Source organism: Manis javanica, chromosome 4 (assembly GCF_040802235.1).
Source record: "Manis javanica isolate MJ-LG chromosome 4, MJ_LKY, whole genome shotgun sequence".
Taxonomy (NCBI): Eukaryota; Metazoa; Chordata; class Mammalia; order Pholidota; family Manidae; genus Manis; species Manis javanica.
Window position 1 is genome coordinate 105,352,015 of NC_133159.1, and position 21,844 is coordinate 105,373,858.

General features: G+C 42.5%; 1 long non-coding RNA gene across 1 annotated transcript; it reads left to right on the top strand.

Annotated features, from left to right (window-relative positions):
- Nucleotides 1-1,759: 1,759 nt before the first annotated feature.
- LOC140848959 (uncharacterized) lies at nucleotides 1,760-7,223 on the top strand. Its single transcript, XR_012130311.1, has 2 exons — nucleotides 1,760-5,319; nucleotides 5,717-7,223. It is a non-coding gene; the product is annotated as an uncharacterized lncRNA (long non-coding RNA).
- Nucleotides 7,224-21,844: the final 14,621 nt, after the last annotated feature.

The following is a 21,844-nucleotide window of genomic DNA, read 5'->3' on the forward strand; positions in this document are numbered from 1 at the left end:
AAAAAGCAAAAACAAAAACAATCAAAAGGTATCTACTATTAAAGTAAGGGCATTGATTGGAAAGAAATGGCATCCTGAGAGTTGGAATGGGGATGTGCGGGAAGACACTAATGAAGCTGGGGATTTTGAGTCCCTAAATTCTGATGTATCTTTGCCAGTGGAAGCAGCCTCTCTATTCCCAGTGGAAATGGCCTCCTCACCCTGTCTTAGGGGATTAACCCTGCATTGCCTGAGGAAACTGTAATGGCCTCCCCTGAGGCAGTTACTTTGAAAGACAAAGCTGATTCTTCTCAGGACCCACTCCTGCCTCCCCTCTTTGCTTCCAGATCTATAACTAGACTTAAATCCCAGGAGGCCCCTACAGGTAAGGTACAAAGTGAGACTCACATGAGAAGTGCCCTACACTCTAAAAGAACGACTTGAGTTTTCTACTTTATATAGACAGAAATCTGGGGAATGTGTTTAGGAATAGAAACTAAGAGTGTGGGATAATGGTGGAAGTATTGGGCAAGAAAATAGATATGAATAGGGTGGAAAGAGACCAAGGTCAGTAAAGCCCCCTGGAAAGGACTCAGTTAACCAGTCATAACTAAAAGGCCAGAAAAGACTCAGAGTTAAAGTTAATCAGTTAAAGCTCAAAAGGTCAAGAGCAACTTGGCCTTGAATGTTTGACTATTCCCCAGATAAGGAAAAGTATCTGAGCACAGCCCATTTCTTCATTGTGTCAATTAGATCATTATAAGATTTACTCTAGCCTGCTAAAAGGCCCACCTATAAACAGCACAATAAAGACAGGGAGATCCCACCTTAAAGCCAAAATCGCATTCTGAAAAAATACTCAGGAAGTTTAAGAAGAAAGATTCTTAACATACTCTTTAGCAAACAAATAACTGCCCACATTGGAGGAAGGGCAGACAGTCTTGATTGATATGCTCCCAAACCAGGAAGCTGCTATCCTTGGAAGAGACCAGAGTAGTAAATTTCTTGTGTTGAGCTAATTTTGCAGAACTATCTAGAGGACTGATAAGAAACTTAATGTCTCATCAAAGATACTTGAGACCACTTAACAAGCCCGCACCCTAGCCCTTTGTCACATTCCTGAAAAAATCCTTAAAAGGGGCCCCCGCCCCGCCCCCCCACAACCTTTCAGTGCAAGGTCCTCTCTCTGAGGTCGCACACACTTTTAAAGTATATGTGGGTAAAATTGTAACATTTCCAGAATGTCTTACCTGGCTTTAGTGCATTTGCATAGCATCAGGGGTGGAGAGAAGTTCATCGCCATATCAATGGGTAATTACCTGGGCAACTGAGGGCGTGTCTGAACCTAAGAGGTTAAGGGGAAGGGGCTGGCTTGCTTGCTTGCTGGTTTCCAGAGCAGAGGAGACAGATGGCCCAAGACAGTTTGTGAGCAACTGGTTTTAAACTTTATTTCTCCATTTGATTGATTTCAATTTTTAGAGGTATTTTACCCCAGGATTTCCTCTCCCCAGATGAACAGTGTATAACCTTTTAATCTTAAACTCTTTCTCTCCAACCTTTCAGGGTGCTCCTCTCTCTGAGGTCACCTGCACTTGCTCTCTAAGTAACTTTAAATGAAAATTTTACTGTTTCACTACTGTGTCTCTGCACTTCAATTCTTTGTTGAAAAGGGGACAAGGACCGAGGAAAATACACAACAGCTCTCCCCCAACAGAAGGAATATAAAGTTTATTGATATGGGTTCAATAAGCAGAGATTCTACACTTACTGTTACAGCTGTAGGACCCCAACCTCCCTGAGAAATAAGTTAGCCTAAGAGTAGCCATCTTGAAGCCCAAAAAGCCATTCTGATATATGACTCAGAGGGAACAACTGAAACCAGGTAACTCCTCTGGAAAAACAAGTTAATCAATCATGACTGCTGGCAGCGCTAACCTTTCGGTTAGTTAAGCATAAAAGCTGACCCTACCTTGCTACACCCCCAGGACGTGGCACTAACCCAGAAATCGTAGGTTTGAAAAATTACTGCCTTTGTAGTATTGTTATCTTGCTATGTAGTATTGTTATCTTGTTACTACAACATAATCTGTAACCATGGTAATCCTCTAGGGCTGAATGCCTCAGAAAATCCTATATAACCACTTAGTTGTAAGTGCTCAGGGTCCTCGTTGAGACCCGCTGCGACGGGCAGACTTGGACCCCAACTAGTTGGCTTCTGAATAAATTCCTCTTGCTTGTTGCATCAAGAAACGTCTTTGGTGAGTGATTTGGGGCGGCGCCTTCCTCAGGGGAATCCAACATTTGGGGGCTCGTCCGGGATCATGCGCTCACCCCGCTTCACTCCCGAAGTCGCTCTTGGAGGAAGAGGTAAGATTAGTGGCGCCTTGAGTTGTCTGTGTTCTGTCTTCTGTTTTTCAGTGAGACCGGTCAGAATTCTGAAAAGGGGTACCCACTGTCTGGCAGCTGTCCCGATCCCGTAAAGGGGTCGAGACTGCGGTCGGTAGACGTACTAGGAGCACCGCAGGCTGCAACCCTGGGGGACGCCTCGGGGAGGTTGGGAGGCCAGGGACGCCTGGTAGCCTCCCGTCTGTTTTTCTGGCAAGGTGAATCTGATGAGATAGGGTTGATTTTCAGGAGCCAGGAATATCAACCCTCTGATTCCTTTCGGTTTCTGTTTGAAAATCTGAGAAAAAACAAAAAGCGGCCGCTGTGTGTCTAATCTGTGTGTGTCTCTGTTTTTTGTGTCTTTCATGTGCCTAATAATTGTTATACTGACAATGGGACAGACTCAGACAACCCCCTAAGTGTGTAAATGAATATATCTTTCTACCTCCGGATGGTATTAATGAAATTGATTTAAAGACAAGCGCTTGTGAAAATTGAGTGTTCTAAAACTTCCAGAAAACCTGATAAAAAAGTGTTAAGCATTAATGCTAATTTGAGTTTGCCTGAGGCGGGCATGTCCTGGTAGTTGTCGGCTGCCTGAGTTTACCTAGAGTCATTTGAGTCATGTTATCTGCTAAATCTTTTAAGAATAGAATGCTTAGAAGCTTGGCTTTGTCTAGTGTTCAGTGGGGGTCTTGTGAGTAGGCTAGCATAGTTGTTGCAGGTAAGTGAACTGGATAAGTGTGGCAAGTGAACACCTTTTTAATTGTGTGTTGCAGTGTGTATGCCTACCTGCAGCCTGAGAATCTTTGTAGTAACTTAAAGCCTTAGAGTTTTGTTAAGTTGAGAAGATGTGCTCTGTGTTTGCTGGGAGATTGTGCTGTGAAGCTCATGGTTGCAGAAATTGTAGAATGTGTTCGTAAGTTTGTCAGTCTAGGAAATGTTGGTTTGACAGTTTGCAGTGTCCTGCTTCTCAGTGTTCACTGGAGCTTGAAGTTTCTAATAGTTTTGAGTTCTGGTTAGAACTGCTTAAAGTGATAGAGAGGGCATTTCTCTATGTTGAAAGATCACAGCAGTTTCTCATGCTTAAAGTCTCAGTGAGTTGCCATGAAATCGTAATGTTAAAGGGACTAAAAGCTAAAGTTTGTTAACAACTGTATAACCTTTATTTGCCTTTGAAATATTTTGTTATTAAAAATGATTGCATGGCCTGAAAAATTGAATTCCTAAGTAGAATAGTAACAAAGCTTTTTTCAGCTGATTAAATGCACTTAGTTAACAAACCAAAATTTATTAAACTGTAGAATCTGGACAAGATTATGTTTCTCCCAGAAAAACAGGTTTCACTGTAAAGGTTTAGATAGACGAACGTGTGACCACTTTTGAGAAAAGTTGTAATAGATTTTTTGAGAACCACCAGGTCTTCTTGTTTAATTTATATGCTGTATGTTTTAAAAAAAAACATGGGGGACTCTCCATATTTTTTAATGCAAATAATCTTAGAGCTTTTAATAGAATTTGCATAGCAGCTTATATCTACTATTAAAGAGTAAAACATTCTTGAAGCTTTCAGGGAAGACCTGTAAACTTAAGCACTTTCTCTGCTTTTTTGTATCTGGTCTTAGACACTTATGCTGAGTTATGTTCTTATTATTTTCACTGTTTGTAAGCTATTGATTGTAAGCCAAAGGTCATCATTTCTCAGTCCCTAAATGAAGAAGTAAAATGCCTGACCTCTTTCATCTCAAATCATATTTCTGGTCATATCTGAATATCTGTGTGAAAGAAAGAGACATTTAAATTTGAGATTCTGCTTAAACTTTTAAGTTGAATTTGACTATAGCCATATTCATTCTTTGTATGTATCTCTAACAGGTCTTTTGTATGCCTGGTGATATTATACTCTGCCTTGAGTTTAGACAGTTCTTTCAGCTAAATATGAATTCTTATTGTAGCTTTTTTCCCCTCCTGAAGATGAAAGCAGAAGAATCTACCATCTGCTACCATTCTCTCAAGAATGCTTAGTAACCTAGAATTAGTTTGACTTTCTGTATGTTGTCTTTAAAAATTGACAGCAGCAGTCTCCCCTGCTGCCCCACTTTTTAAGATATCTTGTTTACTGTGCTGAGTATATAGACAATAAATGTGTAATGATAGTTCTAAAAAAATTAAATGCAAAAAGGTGCTTTTACCTCTAGTTAACTCTGATATTTTCCAGAGGGCCCCTGGAACATGTCAGAAGAATTTTTCTCACTAGAGAAAGTATTTGACTAATTTGGCTTATTTATCTGATATATATATATATTTATTTACCAGGAAAGCACTGTCAAAGAGAATGATGCTAAACTTTGTTACTGAATGTTTTGTATTACAGAAATATCAGAATTTCCTTATGTCAACTGTTTTACAGTAAGCTCTCATCAGATCTTTAACCATTGTCATTTGTAAGTCTTTTGTCATTTATAGTATTATCCCTAAACTGGTAAAGAACTAGATTTCAGCAGAACAGGTATTAGTTACATAAGATTACATAAACTAAAGAAAATGATTTTGTGTCTTTTTGTTTCAAATGTTGCTGGTAAGATGTTTTAACCTTGTTCTCTTAAACTGACAACAGTTTAGTAAATGACTATCTTTATGAGCAGAATTGAAACATCCTTCTCTCTACTTGATCCCTCCAGAGTTTAAAAACTTTCAGTGACTGTTTTTATATTCCATGGCAGTATGTTTATTTGCACGAGTTCAATAAGAATCTGCTTTCCTTGTGAGAAGACTACTTAAGAACACTGGTTATACTACCAGGGCTTTGACTGGAATGTCGTACCTGAGAGACATGTGCATAGACTCAGATGTGAACAACTTTAAAGAACTAAGATTGACTTTATAAAGCCAACAAAGCCCCTTGGAAGAACTGGCCTAGTACCTTACTTACAGAGTTCCCAGCAGCCTTACCAGGTGAGTAAAGAAGGTCACTTCCTGGCAGGTGCAGAGACCTCGAGAAGAGAAGAATTCATCCAAATCTACAGGTACTGCAGGTAAAGCCTGATGGCAAGTCTGGCTTGGCTGTCTGGCCTCAAGAGGCCTTTAAAAGTTCAATCTGAAATTCCTTACAAAAAGTTCCAGCAAAGCATATTTAAAAGAGCCTGTGTAATCAATTGCTCTTCTTGCTGCACCGGTGCAAATAATCAAGCCAGCTGTTAATTATTTTCTTAACCTAGTTACTTCTAGTAAAAATGAGAGTGATTTTAGAGAGAAGTATCGTTTCAATAATGTAGCCTCCTTCCAGAATAAAAAATCCAACTCCAGATGTTGCTACATAACCTAATAACACAATTTGTTTTATCTTGCCTAGAAGCCACAAAACTGCAAATAGTAATAAAAATGAAACCCAGAATAGAAGCGCCAGCCTTCTGAAGCCCTCTCAACTGACCAGTGATGGAGACCTAGCTGCACCCTTTACTGCGCCCCCTTCTCAGCACGAAGCAGCCAGAGCGGTCATCGCCCCTTTTCCCTAGCAGCAGCTAGAGTCTTTATCTGTAGAAGAAAGAATGAGACCATACCCATAGCCTTCCCTGGTAAAAACAGGTATTTAATCCCTCCTCCCAAGAGATGGTGGGCTTGTAACACTGGAGTGATCCCATGTGTCTCTACTTCTGCCTTCAACTCCTCCCGTGATTTCTGTATCATGGTCCAGTTAGTACCCAGACTAATGTATCATGATGACTTATCATTCGTGGCAGAATTAGAACCTAAACTAAGGTATAAAAAAGAGCCAGTCTCACTCACTCTAGCTGTATTACTAAGAGTAGGAGTCGCAGCCGGAGTAGGACCAGGGGCAGCTGCAATTATACAAGGAAACCAACATTACGAAGGACTAAGAATAGCTATCGATGAAGATTTGAGAACTATAGAACAGTCTATTTCTAAACTTGAAAAGTCCCTAACCTCTCTCTCTGAAGTAGTGCTGCAAAATAGACGAGGGTTAGATTTACTATTTCTAAAAGAAAGTGGATTGTGTGCAGCTCTAAAGGAAGAGTGCTGCTTCTATGCAGACCATACTGGAGTAGTAAGAGACTCAATGTCTAAATTAAGAGAAAGATTAGATCAGCGAAAGCGAGAACGAGAAGCTAACCAGAGCCTGTTTGAATCCTGGTTTTCTAGATCCCCATGGCTTACAACTCTAATATCCACTTTGGCAGGACCCCTGCTTATTTCAATATTGCTCCTCACCTTAGGTCCCTGCATTTTAAATTGAGTAATAACCTTTATTAGAGAAAGAGTAAGTGCTGTGCAGGTGCTAATGCTGAGACAACAGTATCATACCCTCACACAACAAGAAGAAACCAACATTCCATGATTAGAATGTTCAGAAAAAGAAGTGGGGAATGTAGGACCCCAACCTCCCTGAGAAATAAGTTAGCCTAAGAGTAGCCATCTTGAAGCCCAAAAAGCCATTGTGATATATGACTCAGAGGGAACAACTGAAACCAGGTAACTCCTCTGGAAAAACAAGTTAATCAATCATGACTGCTGGCAGCGCTAACCTTTCGGTTAGTTAAGCATAAAAGCTGACCCTACCTTGCTACACCCCCAGGACGTGGCACTAACCCAGAAATCGTAGGTTTGAAAAATTACTGCCTTTGTAGTATTGTTATCTTGCTATGTAGTATTGTTATCTTGTTACTACAACATAATCTGTAACCATGGTAATCCTCTAGGGCTGAATGCCTCAGAAAATCCTATATAACCACTTAGTTGTAAGTGCTCAGGGTCCTCGTTGAGACCCGCTGCGACGGGCAGACTTGGACCCCAACTAGTTGGCTTCTGAATAAATTCCTCTTGCTTGTTGCATCAAGAAACGTCTTTGGTGAGTGATTTGGGGCGGCGCCTTCCTCAGGGGAATCCAACACAGCTTGAGGAGTTCTAACAATTTGTTTGGCCGCTTGGTTGAAACATGGTAGCCTACAACAATTGAGTTAGAAATGCCAGATCTTCCTTGGTTTAATGTCAAGAAAGAGATTCAAGGACATGTAAGGCTGGAGGCACCAGAGGGAGGGGTGAGCAGGTCAGACGAGCTCAGCCTTCACCAAATAAGGAAAGGGGGCAGCAGAGCCCCCAACCCCGGCTTAGAAAGGGAAAGAGACCAACAGATTTTGGCCTGATGATGTGCCAAAATCCCCGGCTGCTGCCCCCTCCCAACCTGGAAAAGGAGTGGTAACTTTCTAGTCCTTTGTCTACTGTAAAAGCCAATGACACATGACATGCCTTAGGCTAGCCCATTCTCATGCCACTGTTGACCTATGCTCTCCCTCCCCCTAACTTCTTTATAAACTCACTGCCTGCCCTGCTGGGCGTGACTTCTCTGACCTGTGACTAACCAGACCAGCGAACATCCCCTGGATTATGCCCTATTAAACTTTTGGCTCATTTGTTGCCTCCTCACCTGGTCATTTTGGCTCAATTTCACCTTACATCTGGTGCCAAAACCTGGGAAGGAGATACAGTGCAGGGCTCCGACTGGCCACTGGTATCTCCCATCCCTCCTTCCCCAATCCTGGACCTCCGCCTACTCTCAGCACCTCGGACAGTGATTTGGTGAGTCCCTCCTTTCCCCCAATTTGTTTTCCCAGTCCTGTCTCCACCTGGTTTGGTTAACTTCAAAATTGTAGCTATGTCCAGGTTCTCTGGGCATTACGCCTCTCCTGGTCCTGAGATAGAGGAGACGTCCTCATCCGGGCTCCCAGATCTCTGGGGAAGAATATGATACTTCCCTGTCTCCTCCTAACCTGAGCGAGTTTGGGATGCTGGGCTCACCAGTTTTGGGGCTCCGGGAAATGGGTAACAGACATGGAGAACCAGTCCTCTAAATTGAAGGCTCAGACCCCTCTGAAGTGTCTCATATCCAATCTGGTGACCCTAGATATAGTGGAGGAGATCTGTAAATGGAAACTGGTCTGACTCTGTTCTCAGACTTGGCCCGAGTATCCTCTGGACAATCAATCTCACTGGCCCCCAGAGGGAACTTTTGACTGTAGCCTCCTCACTGACCTAACTAACTTCTGTCACCGAACTGGGAAGTGGTCTTAAGTTCGGTATGTCCAGGCTTTTTGGACATTGCACTCCCGCCCTGACCTTTATGTTAAGTGTTCAATGACCCAGGTTCTCTTAGCCCGATCTCCGGTTAAGGATTGTCAGCCTCTTACTCTGCCCAGTCCTTCCTCCTTTTCAGATCCACCAGAAGACCTTGGTTGCCCACCTCCCTCAGCCCATGATCCTCTCCCCCCATCTCAGCCTCCATCTTTAGGTCCTTGGTCCTCATCCATGCTACCACCATCTTTAGGTCCTTTGTCCTCACCTGCACCACTACCATCTTTAGGTCCTTTGTCCTCACCTGCATCACCACCATCTTTAGGTCCTTTGTCCTCACATGCATCGCCGCCATCTTTAAGTCCTTTGTTCTCAGCCACGCTGTCTTCCTGCTCCTCTCCTCTTCCGGTGTCCACACCACCCCCTCCCCCTCTCCTTCCGCCTTCACAGCCCTCTTTCCCCACTGGAACAGGCTCCTCCTGCCCTCTGGTTCTGGAAGCCATGGACAAGACTCCTCCCAGCACAGACCCGCCTCCTTTCTCTCCCAACCTGACACCCCGCCCCACACCCACCATTCCCCATTTGTATCCTCCTCTTCCAGCATTGCTGCCATCTTGTCCTTCACTTCTTGTTCCCACCCCACCACCATCTTATGTGCCAATGCTGCCCTTAGCACCCAGTTGGCCTAGCCCTCCAGTTACCAGATCCAAGGCCCAGCAGCCTCCCCAAACAAGGGCCCAACTAGTAGCCAAGAGGTTGTGGGGGCAGAAGGGGCTGTCCAGGTTCATGCCCCCTTTTCCCTAGGGGACTTATCCCAAATTGAGAAATGCCTGGGCTCTTTTACCTCTAATCCTACAGCTTATGCCATACAGTTTGACTACCTAACTTGGGCCTACGAACTTACCTGGCATGATATACATGTTATCCTAACCTCCACTCTTACCTATGAGGAATATGACCATGTTACTTCTGCCGCTCAACATTGTGCAATCCAGGCACATAACACAGATCAGGCCAAGCCAATTGGGATGGAGGCAGTTTCTCTCATGGACACCAATGGGACTATAATATCCAAGACAGGGGAACTCAGCAGGACCAAATGCTCCAGTATTTACTGGCAGGTATGAATAAGACGGCTCAAAGGACATTAATTATGATAAGCTGAGAGAGATTACTCAGAGACCTGATTAGAAGCCAGCCTGTTTTCTTAACCAGCTCACTGAGGCTCTCTCCATACATACCCACCTAGACCCCAACTCACTGCTGGGGTCCACGATGTTGGCTACTCATTTTATTACCCAGTCAGCCCCAGACATAAGACATAAGTATAAAAAGGTAGAGGAGGGGCCCCAGACTCCACTCCATGACCTGGTAACCATGGCCTTTACAGTCTTTAATACCCGTGATGAAGAACATGAGAGGAGGATAGCGTCCCAGACCCGAGCCTTCACAATGGCCCTATAACTGGCAGAACAGGGGTCTCATCACACCAAAGACTGATCCAGAGCTCGTGAGCCTCAAGGATCTTGCTTCTGCTGGGGCCAGGAAGGCCACTGGGCAAAGAGATGCCCCAACCCAACCAATAAGCCGACTAAACCCTGCCCGGTTTGTGGTAAGAGAGGTCATTGGAAGGTAGAGTGCCCTCGTAAGGTCGTCCCCCCACGAGAGAGCCTCACGGGAGGCAGGCCCCCTTGAGGGACTCCCCTCTGGACTTACTGGGCCTACTTGAAGACTGAAGCTGCCTGGACTCGAACACCCCTATCACCTTTGCCGAGCCCAGGGCTATGCTGTGGGTAGTGGGTAAGTCCGTCTCCTTTTTGGTGTACACGGGGGCTACTTACTCTGTTTTACCTTCCTTTCATGGTTGTTTACATCCTTCCCAGGTCTTGGTCATGGGTGTCACAGGAATTCCCTCTAAGCCTCTGGAGACAGGTGCAGCAGTCTGCACATTTGAGGGCCATCCTCTTACCCACTCATTTCTAGTCATCCCATCCTGTCCCATCCCTTTGTTAGGGAGGGATCTCCTATCCAAGCTTGGTGCCTCTATCTCCCTGCCACTTAGTCATCCCCAACCAACTTCCCTCATCACCCTAGTCAGCATAAGTTGTGGCCCTGAGGCCTCCACAGACCCTCCTGTACCATCAACCGATGGTCTGGGACACCTCTACTCCTGTAGTGGTGAGCCATCATGCTCCAGTCCTCATCCGCCTCAAGGACCCATCCTCCTTTCCTTCTAAGCCCCAATTTCCTATTTCCCAAGCCCATTGCAAGGGCATCCAACCTATCATCTTCTTTCCCAAGAGCTTCTGGTACCAACTAATTCTCCCTGTAACACTCCCATCCTTCCAGTCAAGAAGTCATTGGGGGCCTACTGACTCATTCAAGACCTGCAGATAATCAACGAGGCTGTTGTCCCTCTTCACCTGGTCGTCCCTAACCCTTATACTCTCTTGTCTCAAGTCCCACCCTGGACACCTCCCATTTTACAGTTTTTGACCTAACTAAAAACCCTTTCTCTGGATGGTGGCAGTCTCAACTCCTACCTTGGCTCCTCCCTGTTATAACCCCACTAATTGTTGTATTTATTCTTCTGTCATCAGCTCCTTGTATTTTTAAGCTCCTACAACAATGCCTAGATGAACTATTTTGCATCACAGTAAACAAAATGCTGGTACATCAGTACTCGCCCCTTCCCTCCAAGCCTCCTCCAGCCTCCCACCAGCCTTAACCCTGCACGCACCACCCCTCCTCAGCTGGAAGTAGCCAGATCGACTCAGCGCCCATTATAACCAAAAGGCTGGAATGTAAGGCTGGAGGCACTGGAGGGAGGGGTGAGCCCGTCAGATGAGCTCAGCCCTCACCAAATAAGGAAAGGGGGCAGCAAAGCCCCCAACCCTGGCCTAGTAAGGGAAAGAGACCAACAGAATATGCCAAAATTCCCGGCTGTTGCCCCCTCCCAACCTGGAGAAGGAGTGGTAACTTTCTAGTCCTTTGTCTACTGTAAAGGCCAATGACACGTGCCTTAGGCTAGCCAATCCTCATGCCACTGTAGACCTATGCTCTCCCTCCCCCTATCTTCTTTATAAACTCACTGCCTGTCTTGCTGGGTGCAACTTCTCTGGCCTGTGACTAACCAGACCGGTTGACATTGACCAGGATTGTGCCCTATTAAACTTTTTGCTCCTTTGTTGCCTCCTTGCCAGGTCATTTTGGCTCGATTTTACCTTACAGGACATAGGGAGATTGAAATGTGAGAGAGTGCATTTATCATTTAAGATGTAACATCCACCCTGAAAGGATCCAAAAGATACATCTTCCACCATGACTGTGAGAAATCAGTTTGGCAGGGGAACTCTAGCATCCTTGAAGAATTCACAAACACTCTTCTTTGTAAGCCAGGGGTAACTGTGGTCACTGAATTTGGAAACCTAAACACAATGGGAATAACTGGGTCCCAGTGTTGCAGGGGCCAACTGGCAGCACTCAACCACCAAAGGTAAGGCTGGCATGGTTACTGTAATAGAGAGCAGAGTCAAAGCAGCAATCAGAATAGTTTGACTGTGGGTAAAATTGCAGTATTTCCAGAATCTCTCACCTGGCTTTAGTGCATATGCATATCAATAGGTGTTTCCAAGGGGTGGAGAGAATTAGTCTATCTACATATCATTAGGTAATTACAAGGGCTTTCAAGGGTTTGTCTGGACTGGAGAGGTTGGGTGGAGCTCTCAGCAGCTGCAGCCTTGTCAAGAGAGAGAGAGAGAGAGGGACGACTGCTTGTAAGAAATAAATGGGTTTTTATACTTTATTTCTTCCTTTGACTGATTTCAATTTCAGGGGCATTTTGCCTGAGGATTTTCCCCTGGAGTTACATTGACTCACACAGACATAACGCTGTTGGCTAGTTGATCATGGTGTTCCTGGAAGTGCAATAGATAGGAAGCCTACTAAATTCTTACTTGATCTGTATAAGCAGAAAAGTTCTAGCTCAAGAAACATAGTCTAACCTGAATCACAAATCAGAAAGTCACAGCCCTTTAATCAGTTCCTGAATTCAAGCCAATTTATAGACCTAGAATCATTTAAATGAAAGGGAGTCTGGGTCTCCCTGAGGAAGGACTCTGGTACATTGCTAAAAGTTAGTCTTTCTCCCAGCCTTCCCCAAAGAGACTTGTGGCATTTTACCAGCATAACTGCACTTGGGAAAGGAAATAATCAGGCCTTTTGAGGAATACTAGACTCTGGCTCAGAACTGATGCTAATTCTAGGAGACCCAAAACATCCCTGTGCCCACCAGTCAGAGTAGGGGTGTATGAAGGTTAGGTATTCAATACAGTTTTAGCTCAGGTCCATCTCACAGTGGGCCCAATGGGTCCCCAAGCCCATCCTGCAGATATTTTCCCAGTTCTCAAATACATAATCGAGACAGACACATTCAGCATCTATCAGAATTCTCACCTTGGTTCTCTGACCTGTGAAGTAAGGGTTACTATGGTGGAAAAGACAAAATGGAAGCCAGTAGAACTGCCTATATGTAGGAAAATAGTAAACCAAAAACAAAACTGCATTCCTGGAGGCACTGCAGAGATTACTGCTACCATCAAGGACTTGAATGATGCAGGAGTGAAAAATTACCACCACATCCCCATTCAACTCTTGTTTAGCCTGTGCAGACATCAGATGGATCTTAGAGCATAACAGTGGATTACCATAGGCTTAATCAGGTGGTGATTCTAATTTCAGCTGTTGTACCAGATGTGATTTCCTTGCTCGAATAAATTAAAACATTCCCCCGGCATCTGGTATGCAGCTATTGATCTGCAAATGCTTTTCTTTCTCCACATCTCTAATAAAGACCACCAAAAGCAGTTTGCTTTCATCGGGGAAGGCCAGCAATACACTTTTGTTGACCTCTCTCAGAGGTGTATTAACTTTCTAGCTCTATGTCATGATTTAGTTTAGAAGGATCTTGATTATCTTTCCCTTCCACAAAATATCATATTGGTCCATTACATTGATGGCATTATGCAGATTGGACCTAATGAGCAAGAAACAACAACTACAGTAGACATTTTAGTAAGATATTTGTGTGTCAAAGGGTGGAAAATAAATCCAACAAAAATTCAGGGGCCTTCTACCTCAGTGAAATTTCTGCGATCCACCATTCTATGTTCTCTTCTGAATAAGAGAAGCTGAAAATCTGGAAACTACATTCCCCAGTGGTGTGAGACATCTCTCCTAAAATGAAGGATAAATCATTGTATCTTGCCCCTCCTACAGCCAAAAAGAGTCACAAAGTCTAGAGGATCTCTTCGTATTTTGGAAGCAACAAAATTCTCATTTGGGTGTGTTACTCTAGCTCATTTGCCAGATGATCTGAAAAGCTACTAGTTTTAAGTGGTACCCAGAACAAGAGAATGCTCTGCAACATGTCCAGGTGGTCATGCAAGCTACTCTACTATGTGACCCATATGATCCAGCAGATCTAATGGGGCTTGAAGTGGCAATGGCAGATAGGGATGCTGTCGAGGTCACCTGTCATGACATAACAGATATGAAGACTACAACATACACACATAATTCACTCCTTTTTTGCTCTCTCTATGGGTATATGTAAGTAGGTATTTTCTCCCCTCTTTTTCTTGATATTCTTTATAAAGAGTGTTGGTGGGTAGTTAATATAATGATTTAGCTTATAGTTACAGGATATCTGGAAAGAATGGTGACTAAACCAGAAAAAAAAACACCTGAAGAAGCATATGACTGACGAGTCTTTGGGATTCTACATTCTGAAAAGAGGGTATGTCTTTGTGTGAGGAACAATTGCTTCATGTTAGGCAGAGGCATTATATTTTTATTGCTTAGAAATTTAAATTGGGGCTTAAGAATATATGTGGATGATGACTGACCAAAGGAGTAAACAAAGCCTGACGTGTATGTTGTTACTGAGCATCATCTGCACCATTCTATGTTCTCTTCTGAATAAGAGAAGCTGAAAATCTGGAAACTACATTCCCCAAAATTCCCTTGCTACTGGAGCTCTGTGTTAGGTTCAGCCAGTGAAGACACAAATGGCAAGTTAGAAAGCAGAGGGAAGGTAAAAATATTTCCTCTGACTCTGGCAGTGATAGTGACTACAGACTAGCAGAGGTTCTTGCAGCAGTATGAAGAGACAAACAGGATCAAATGAGCTCCAGCAGGGATAGTAGCAGCTTATTACATTTCCTGATCTCTGGGAGATATCTTCCTTCCAGGTGTGCTCCTTCAATATTTTCAAAATTCATAGAAATCAATTCCCATATTAAATGTTTTTCTGTTTGAAATATCTAGAGTTCCTTTTATTTTTCTTACTGAATCGTGACTGATATAAAAGGCCTACTCTCACCATTTCTAAATCTTATTATGGCGCATTACTGCCAGGGTGTAGAAACCAGGGTGTAAACTGATTGGTAACAATGATAGAAAAATAATTAAATAATAACTGAGCAACAGATTCTTTAGGAACTTAAGTGTTGGGAGATGCAGCCTCATGCATGCATTCTTTCAATTCCTACTCAGCTACACAAGTCTTCGGTCTTGGCCCTGGAACACTTCCTTACCAACAGATAGAGTTCACAAAGCTTATCACCTGCATGTTAATCTTTCCCTATTTCAAGTTCAATGAGTGCTCTTTTTTTCTGCTTAAGTATATATGTCAATGGCCCTCACATATACCCCCAGCTTTCAGTATTTCAGACACCACTGAGAAGGAGAGGGAGAGGTCCTTCCACTGAATCATGAGAGAGGTATGTATAAGCAAATTGCCCTGTGTCAGCTGTGGGGAAACACACTGGCAATAAGGGACTGAAGTACACTATTGGAGCTGATCTTGTCTTGCCTCTTCTCAATGTAAGTAAAGTGTTGTTCCATCTAGTGCTTGACTGCCTTGTGTTTTCTTTGGCAACTCTAATAACAAGATGCAGTGAGCAGAAGTGTTCAGAGTCCTCCCCTGGAATTGGTAACAGGTGTAAGGTATTCTGCTTTCTTGGGATAGATGACCAGTACATGATATTTTGCTCAATATTTAATTCCTAGTTCTTTGTTTCCAACAAAATTGAAGGGGAACTTAACTCAGTTAACTAGCTGATAGATCACTTTTAATACTGACTTAAACATTTAGCATTTCTGATATTATTCATTATTTCTTGAAGATTCAAGATTTCATCTGATAAAATTAATTTCCTTCAGCATGAAGAACCTTATTTAGCATTCCCAATGCTACAGTTCTTCTAGCAATATATTCTCTTAGTTTTCTTTTTCTGGCTTTCTTTATTTTAAAGTGCCATTATTTCACCATGATTCTAGAATATTTTCATCAGATACATAATTCTGATTGATAGTTTGTTCCTTCCCACACTTAAAAACTGTAGTTCCAGGAGGCAGTGCCAGATGGTGGTATAGGAAGACCTGGAACTCACCTGCTCCCATAGACACTAAACCTACACCAATGTATAAAATAACTCCTCATGAAGAAGAATAAAAGACTGATTGAACAGACTTTGCACAACAAAGGGTATAGGGAGCACATAAAGAACAGAAGGAGAGACAGAGACATAGTAATGATGGTAACCCCACCCTAGATGCAATAACCCATGATAGGAAGGGATATCACAAAGGCACTAAATGCAGACTTGCCTGCCTAGGGACATAGCTAAAAGGCCAGTGGTTTCAAGGGCAACTGACTATAAGTGAAAGAAATCCATTTACTAATCCTAGAGCATCCACCAAATGGTGGGAGAACTGCTGAAACTCTCTCTGGGCTTGGAAGCACCAGTGAGTGCTATAATTTACATTTTCTCTCTGCTTTGATAGTACAGACAGGATCAGTGTCTAAGAATTCTAGCTCTCCTGCTAGGGCCACTCCTACAAGCTCCAGGCCCTTATCCCATACCAGTTCCAGTGGTCCCTACAAGGCAGCACAGGCTCAGAGTGCCTGGGATCTCCTGACTCACACTCACACCAGCTCCAGCTATCCCATAATGATGGCCCTGAAGCAGAGTGCACTGGGAATACCCATCACATGCCTGTTCCAGCTAGCACACAGTGTACACAGGGGATGTACATATAAGGCCACTTTTCAAGACCAGGAGAGGTCACTGCTTTGCCTAATTTATAGAAACAAACACAGAAAGTTAAAAAAAGATGACAAGACAGAAGAATATGCTCAAAATTAAAGAACAAGGTAAACCCCAAAAGAAAATGCTAACAAAATGGAGGAAACTAATTTACAGATTAAGAGTTCAAAGTAATGGTAACAAAGATTCTCACCAAACTCAGAAGAATAGAGGAACACAGTGAAAATTCAACAAAAAGTTATAAAATATAATAAAGTAACAACAGAAGTCACAAAGCTGAAAAATACGGTAATTGAAAATACACAAAAGGTTTCAACAGCAGATTAGATAATACAGAAGAATAGAACAGTGATCTGGAAGACAGAATAGTGGAAATCACCTAACCAGAACAGCAAAAAGAATTAAAAAAACAAGAACAGTTTGGAGAGGGGGAGAAAGATGATGGAGTAGGAAGGGAAGGTGGAAATCTCCTCCCACATACACACCAAAGAAGTAACTACAGCAAATACAACTAACACTGAAAGAAATCTAAAGACTTCAGAACAGACCATCTGTACCTGGTGAAGAAGGGAAGACTGCACTGAGAAGGGTAAAGTGGCAGAACCATGACTGATCAGGACCCAAGCTCTTCCCCTATCCCAGCCCACAAGTGGGAGGGAAAGGAACAGAGTGGGGAGAGGGTAAGTCTTCAGGAATCCTGCACACCTGGCCCTGGAGATCTGCTCTGGGAACATGAGTCCACATTTCATTGAGCTTTGGTGATTAATGAGGCTGGACACCAAAGACACTCTGGGAGGTTGATACTCCTGCTGTTTGTGGAGGACAGGCATGCTCCATCAGTCCCACTGAGACCCAACACAGAGGTGGAAGCTTGAAAGATTTACCAAGAACAAAAGGGTGCAAGGGAACAGGGGCTGGACAAAGCTCTCTCTGGAGGAGAAAAGGCAAGTGTTTGATGCTTCTCCAGGCCTCTCAGCCCAACTACTAAGGCATTTCTGAAGCCAGCTCCACACACATCATCTCCTTTGATGGTGGCTCAGCTGTATGTCATGCTTCCCTGAGCACCCACCATGACCAGCAAGCAGAAGGTGGCCCCACCCACAGTAAATTCCAGAAGAAGCACCTCATAGCACACAAAGGGCCTACAGAGGCAAGCTGTCAGCCTCTGCTAACAGAATTCAGCCACTGCTGGAAGACAGGTACAAAGGTAGCCCCACCACTCCACAGCCCACCAACAGCAACTGTGGCTAAACTGCAAAGGAGAACCAGGCACTGTTGATCAAGGAGTCTTAAGCTTCTGGGCACAACAAGATGCCTTCTTCTTAAAGCCATAACTTTCTAGACCAGAAGGCATAGCTGATATATCTAACACAAAGGAAGAAACACAGAAATCCTGACAAAATGAGGAGGCAGAGGAATCTGTTCCTAAATTAAGAACAAGATAAGACACTAGAAAAAGGGCTAAATGAAATGGAGATTACCAATCTTCTTGATTAAGATTTCAAAGTAATGGTCGTAAGGATGCTCACTGACCTGGAGAAAATAATTGATGATTTCTATGAGAACTTCAACAAGGAGATAAAAAATTTGAAGAATACAGTAACTGAAATGAAAAATACAATGAAAGGAATGAATAGTAGACTGCTGGAATTAGAGGAAAGAATCAATGAAATAGAAAATAGAGAACAGGAAAACAGTGAAGCTGAGAAATGGAAAGAAAAAATAATTTCTAAAAATATGAGAAGATGCCAAGAAAGCTATGTGACAAATGATAATATTCACATAAGAGTGGTCCAGAAGAAGAGAGAGACAAAGGACAAGAAAGTCTCTTTGAAGTAATAATAACTGAAAACTTCTCCAATTCAGGGAAGGAGAGAGCCCCTAAGAAAAGGAACCCCAGAAAGACAACACCAAGACATATAGTAATCAAAATGGCAAAGACTAAAGATAAAGAATCTTAAAAGCAGCAAGAGAGGGGAAGACAGTTACCTATAAGGGAAACTCCATAACACTATCAACATATTTCTCAGCAGAATGTTCACAGGCCAGAAGGGAGTGGCATGAAATTCTTAATGTGTTGAAAGGGAAGAACCTACAACCAAGAATCCTCTACCCAGCAAGGTTACATTCAGAATTGAAGGAGAGATTAAAAGTTTCACAGATAAAGGAAGGATAAAATAATTCACCACTACTAAACCAGCCTTACAGGATATGTTAAAGGAACTTCTGTATCTGCAAATGTTCTGAAGCCTAAATATTTTTCATCAGTGAAAATAAACCTATAGTAAAGATAATAGACCAATCACATACAAGTATGGAGTTTAAAATAAAAGCAAAAGTAGTAAAATCAACTATACACAAAATCAGTAAAGAAATATACACACAAGAAAAGATGGACAGTGACTGTAATGGGGTATGGGGGGGACTTAGTGAATGGGGGAGCCTAGTAAACATAATGTTCTTCATGTAATTATAGATTAATGATAACAAAAAAATGCAAAAAAAGATGTATATTATGAGATACATAAAATGTAGAGGAGGAATAAAAAAGTAATATTTTTAGACTGCGTTCAAAATAGAATGACCAGTAGTACAGCATAGGGAACACAATTAATGACTCTAAAACATCTTACTATGCTGATAGACAGTGACCTCAATAGAAGGGGTGAGGACTTAATAATATGGGAGAATGTTGAAATCACTGTGTTGTTCATGTGAAATGATCATAAGACTGTGTATCAATGAAAATTTAATAAAAAAATAGAGTGACCATCAACTTAATGTAGACTGTTATAGTTATTTTGGAAACTATCTATGAACTTTATATTAACCACAAACCTAAAGTCTATAACAGATGCACAAAACTTAAAAAAAAAAACATATCCACACAAACACTAAAGAAAATCACGAAATAACAAGAAAAGGATATAAGAGAGGAAGAAAGGAACAGAGAGGGACTACAAAAACAACCAGAAACAATCAATCAATAAAATGGCAATAGGTATATACCTATCAATAATTACCTTAAGTGTAAATGGACTAAACGCACCAATCAAAAGACATAGGGAGGCAGAATGGATAAAGAAACAAGAGCCATCCATATACTGCCTACAATACACTCATTTCAGATCCAAAGACATACACAGACTGAAAGTAAAGGGATGGAAAATGATATTTAATGTAAATAAAAGGGAGAAAAAAACAAGAGTAGCAGTACTTACATTAGACAAAATAGACTACAAACAAAGTAAAAGAAACAAAGAAGGATATTACATAATGATAAAGAGATCAGTCCAACAAGAAGATATGACAACTGTAAATACCTATTCACAGTCTTATCTATACTAAATCCTAATACTAGTCATTGAGATGTAAACTCTATCCAGATTTCCAGCCCCCCATAATGGCCTGGCTAATGCCTCTACTGGGCCCCTTAATAACAGTTTGTAGTTTACTCTTAGCTGCCCCTTGTGTCCTCAAGTTCCTCCAACAATGGCTAACCCAGATGACCTGGGTTGCCACCAACCAGATGTTACTTCACTGTTACGCACCTCTTCCCACTGAACCCCCTCCTTCGGCCTAATACCAGCCTCAAACCCCCATGACGCCCCTTGTCAGCTGAAAGTAGCCAGATCTATGGCCAAAAGGCTGGAATGTTAGGCTGGAGGAAGGAAAAACAAAGACATGCAAACAGAACAGAGAGATACCATAAAAGGGGAACAGACCCGACTCCAAGGTCCATGCCTTATATGGAAAGAGGACAGCTCTTCCTGAATTCCATCCTTCTGATGTGCCAACTAAGACCCGGATGTCAGCCTCCTCCCTCTTGGAAGGAAAAAGGTTTCTAGTTGTCTATTATGTCACCTTTAGCCAATCATACCTCTCCACGCCCCCTAAGATATCTTGCCCACTCCTCCCCCTCCTAACCCCTTATAAGCCCCTAACTCCCTGATGGGGTGTGACTTCCCTGGCCTGTTTTCAGACCAAGGAACATCACCTGGGAATTGTGCTCAAATAAACTGCCTGGCCCTTTGTTGCCTCTCGTCACCTGCTTATTTCAGTCGAAATTTATCTTACATTGAAATTTATCTTACAATAGGAAATTACTTCACTCTAATACAGAGACTCATGCACGTTTGAACCAAGTTTACATTAATTCTTAACCTCTGCCAGCCACAGAAGTCCACATGGAAAGTGCCTGGGCTTGAGTTGACAAGGTCTGTCTCATGAAGAGAGGTGATGGTCTCTCTGAAGGCAGCCTCACACACTCCATTCCACAGTCCAGGTTTGGCACAACCTGTGAGTTTCCAAACCCATCTGGGCTGCTCTCTGGGTATTTTCATTAGGGTTTATTTTTCCTCATTGCCTTGTAGCTGTTACACCATTTGCAATGATAAATCAAATTGACACTAGTGAATTCATCCTCCTGGGATTTTCCAACTAGTCAAACTACAGGTCTTACTCTCCCTGGTCTTCTTGGTCATTTACCTGGAAACTCTCCTTCAGAACACACTCACAGTAATAGGCAGCCACCAGGTCAGGCCTGCTCTCAACACCCTAATAGATTATTTCCTCAGCAACTTGAACTTGTTGGACATCTGCTACATATCCAGTACCAACTGAGTCTGCATTGAACATTCTACATACATAAGGCCAATATCTGCTTTTCTTACTCTCATCTTCCAGAGTTGGATATTTACAAATAAAACTCAGACATGCCCTACCTGAGAGGATGTCAAGTTTTAGTACTTCAACCACCTAGCCCCTTTGGATTGCTTTATCCATCCCCATAGTGTTAAAACCCATGTCTACAACTCTCAGATTTATATCTCCAGTCTGTACATCATTGCTCCTGAACTTGACACTCGTAGATTTGACTACCTATTGACATCTCCTTTAAGATGGCTAGCAGGTATCACAAATATACTATGTTTAAAATACAGTTCTTGGTGCCCCTTGCTTTTTGTCTGATCCTCTATTCATCTTTCACCAGCTCCTCGACTCCCAAACTACATCAAATAGTGAAGCTATGACTAAATTCTGTATTTCTGAAAACTACCTCATCTACCTTACCATAAACCTGAGCCTAGCCACTAAAAGACCTTAGTCAGATTCTAGCAATATTCTTTCATTGACTTTTCTAATTCCACTCTGGTGTCACTACAATTCATTTTCTACAAGGCAACCAAAATGATATTTTGAAAATATGAACCAGAAATCACATCACACTTCTGCCTCCTCCTCAGAAATATACCTTCTATCACTTTCTATTTCTCATAGAA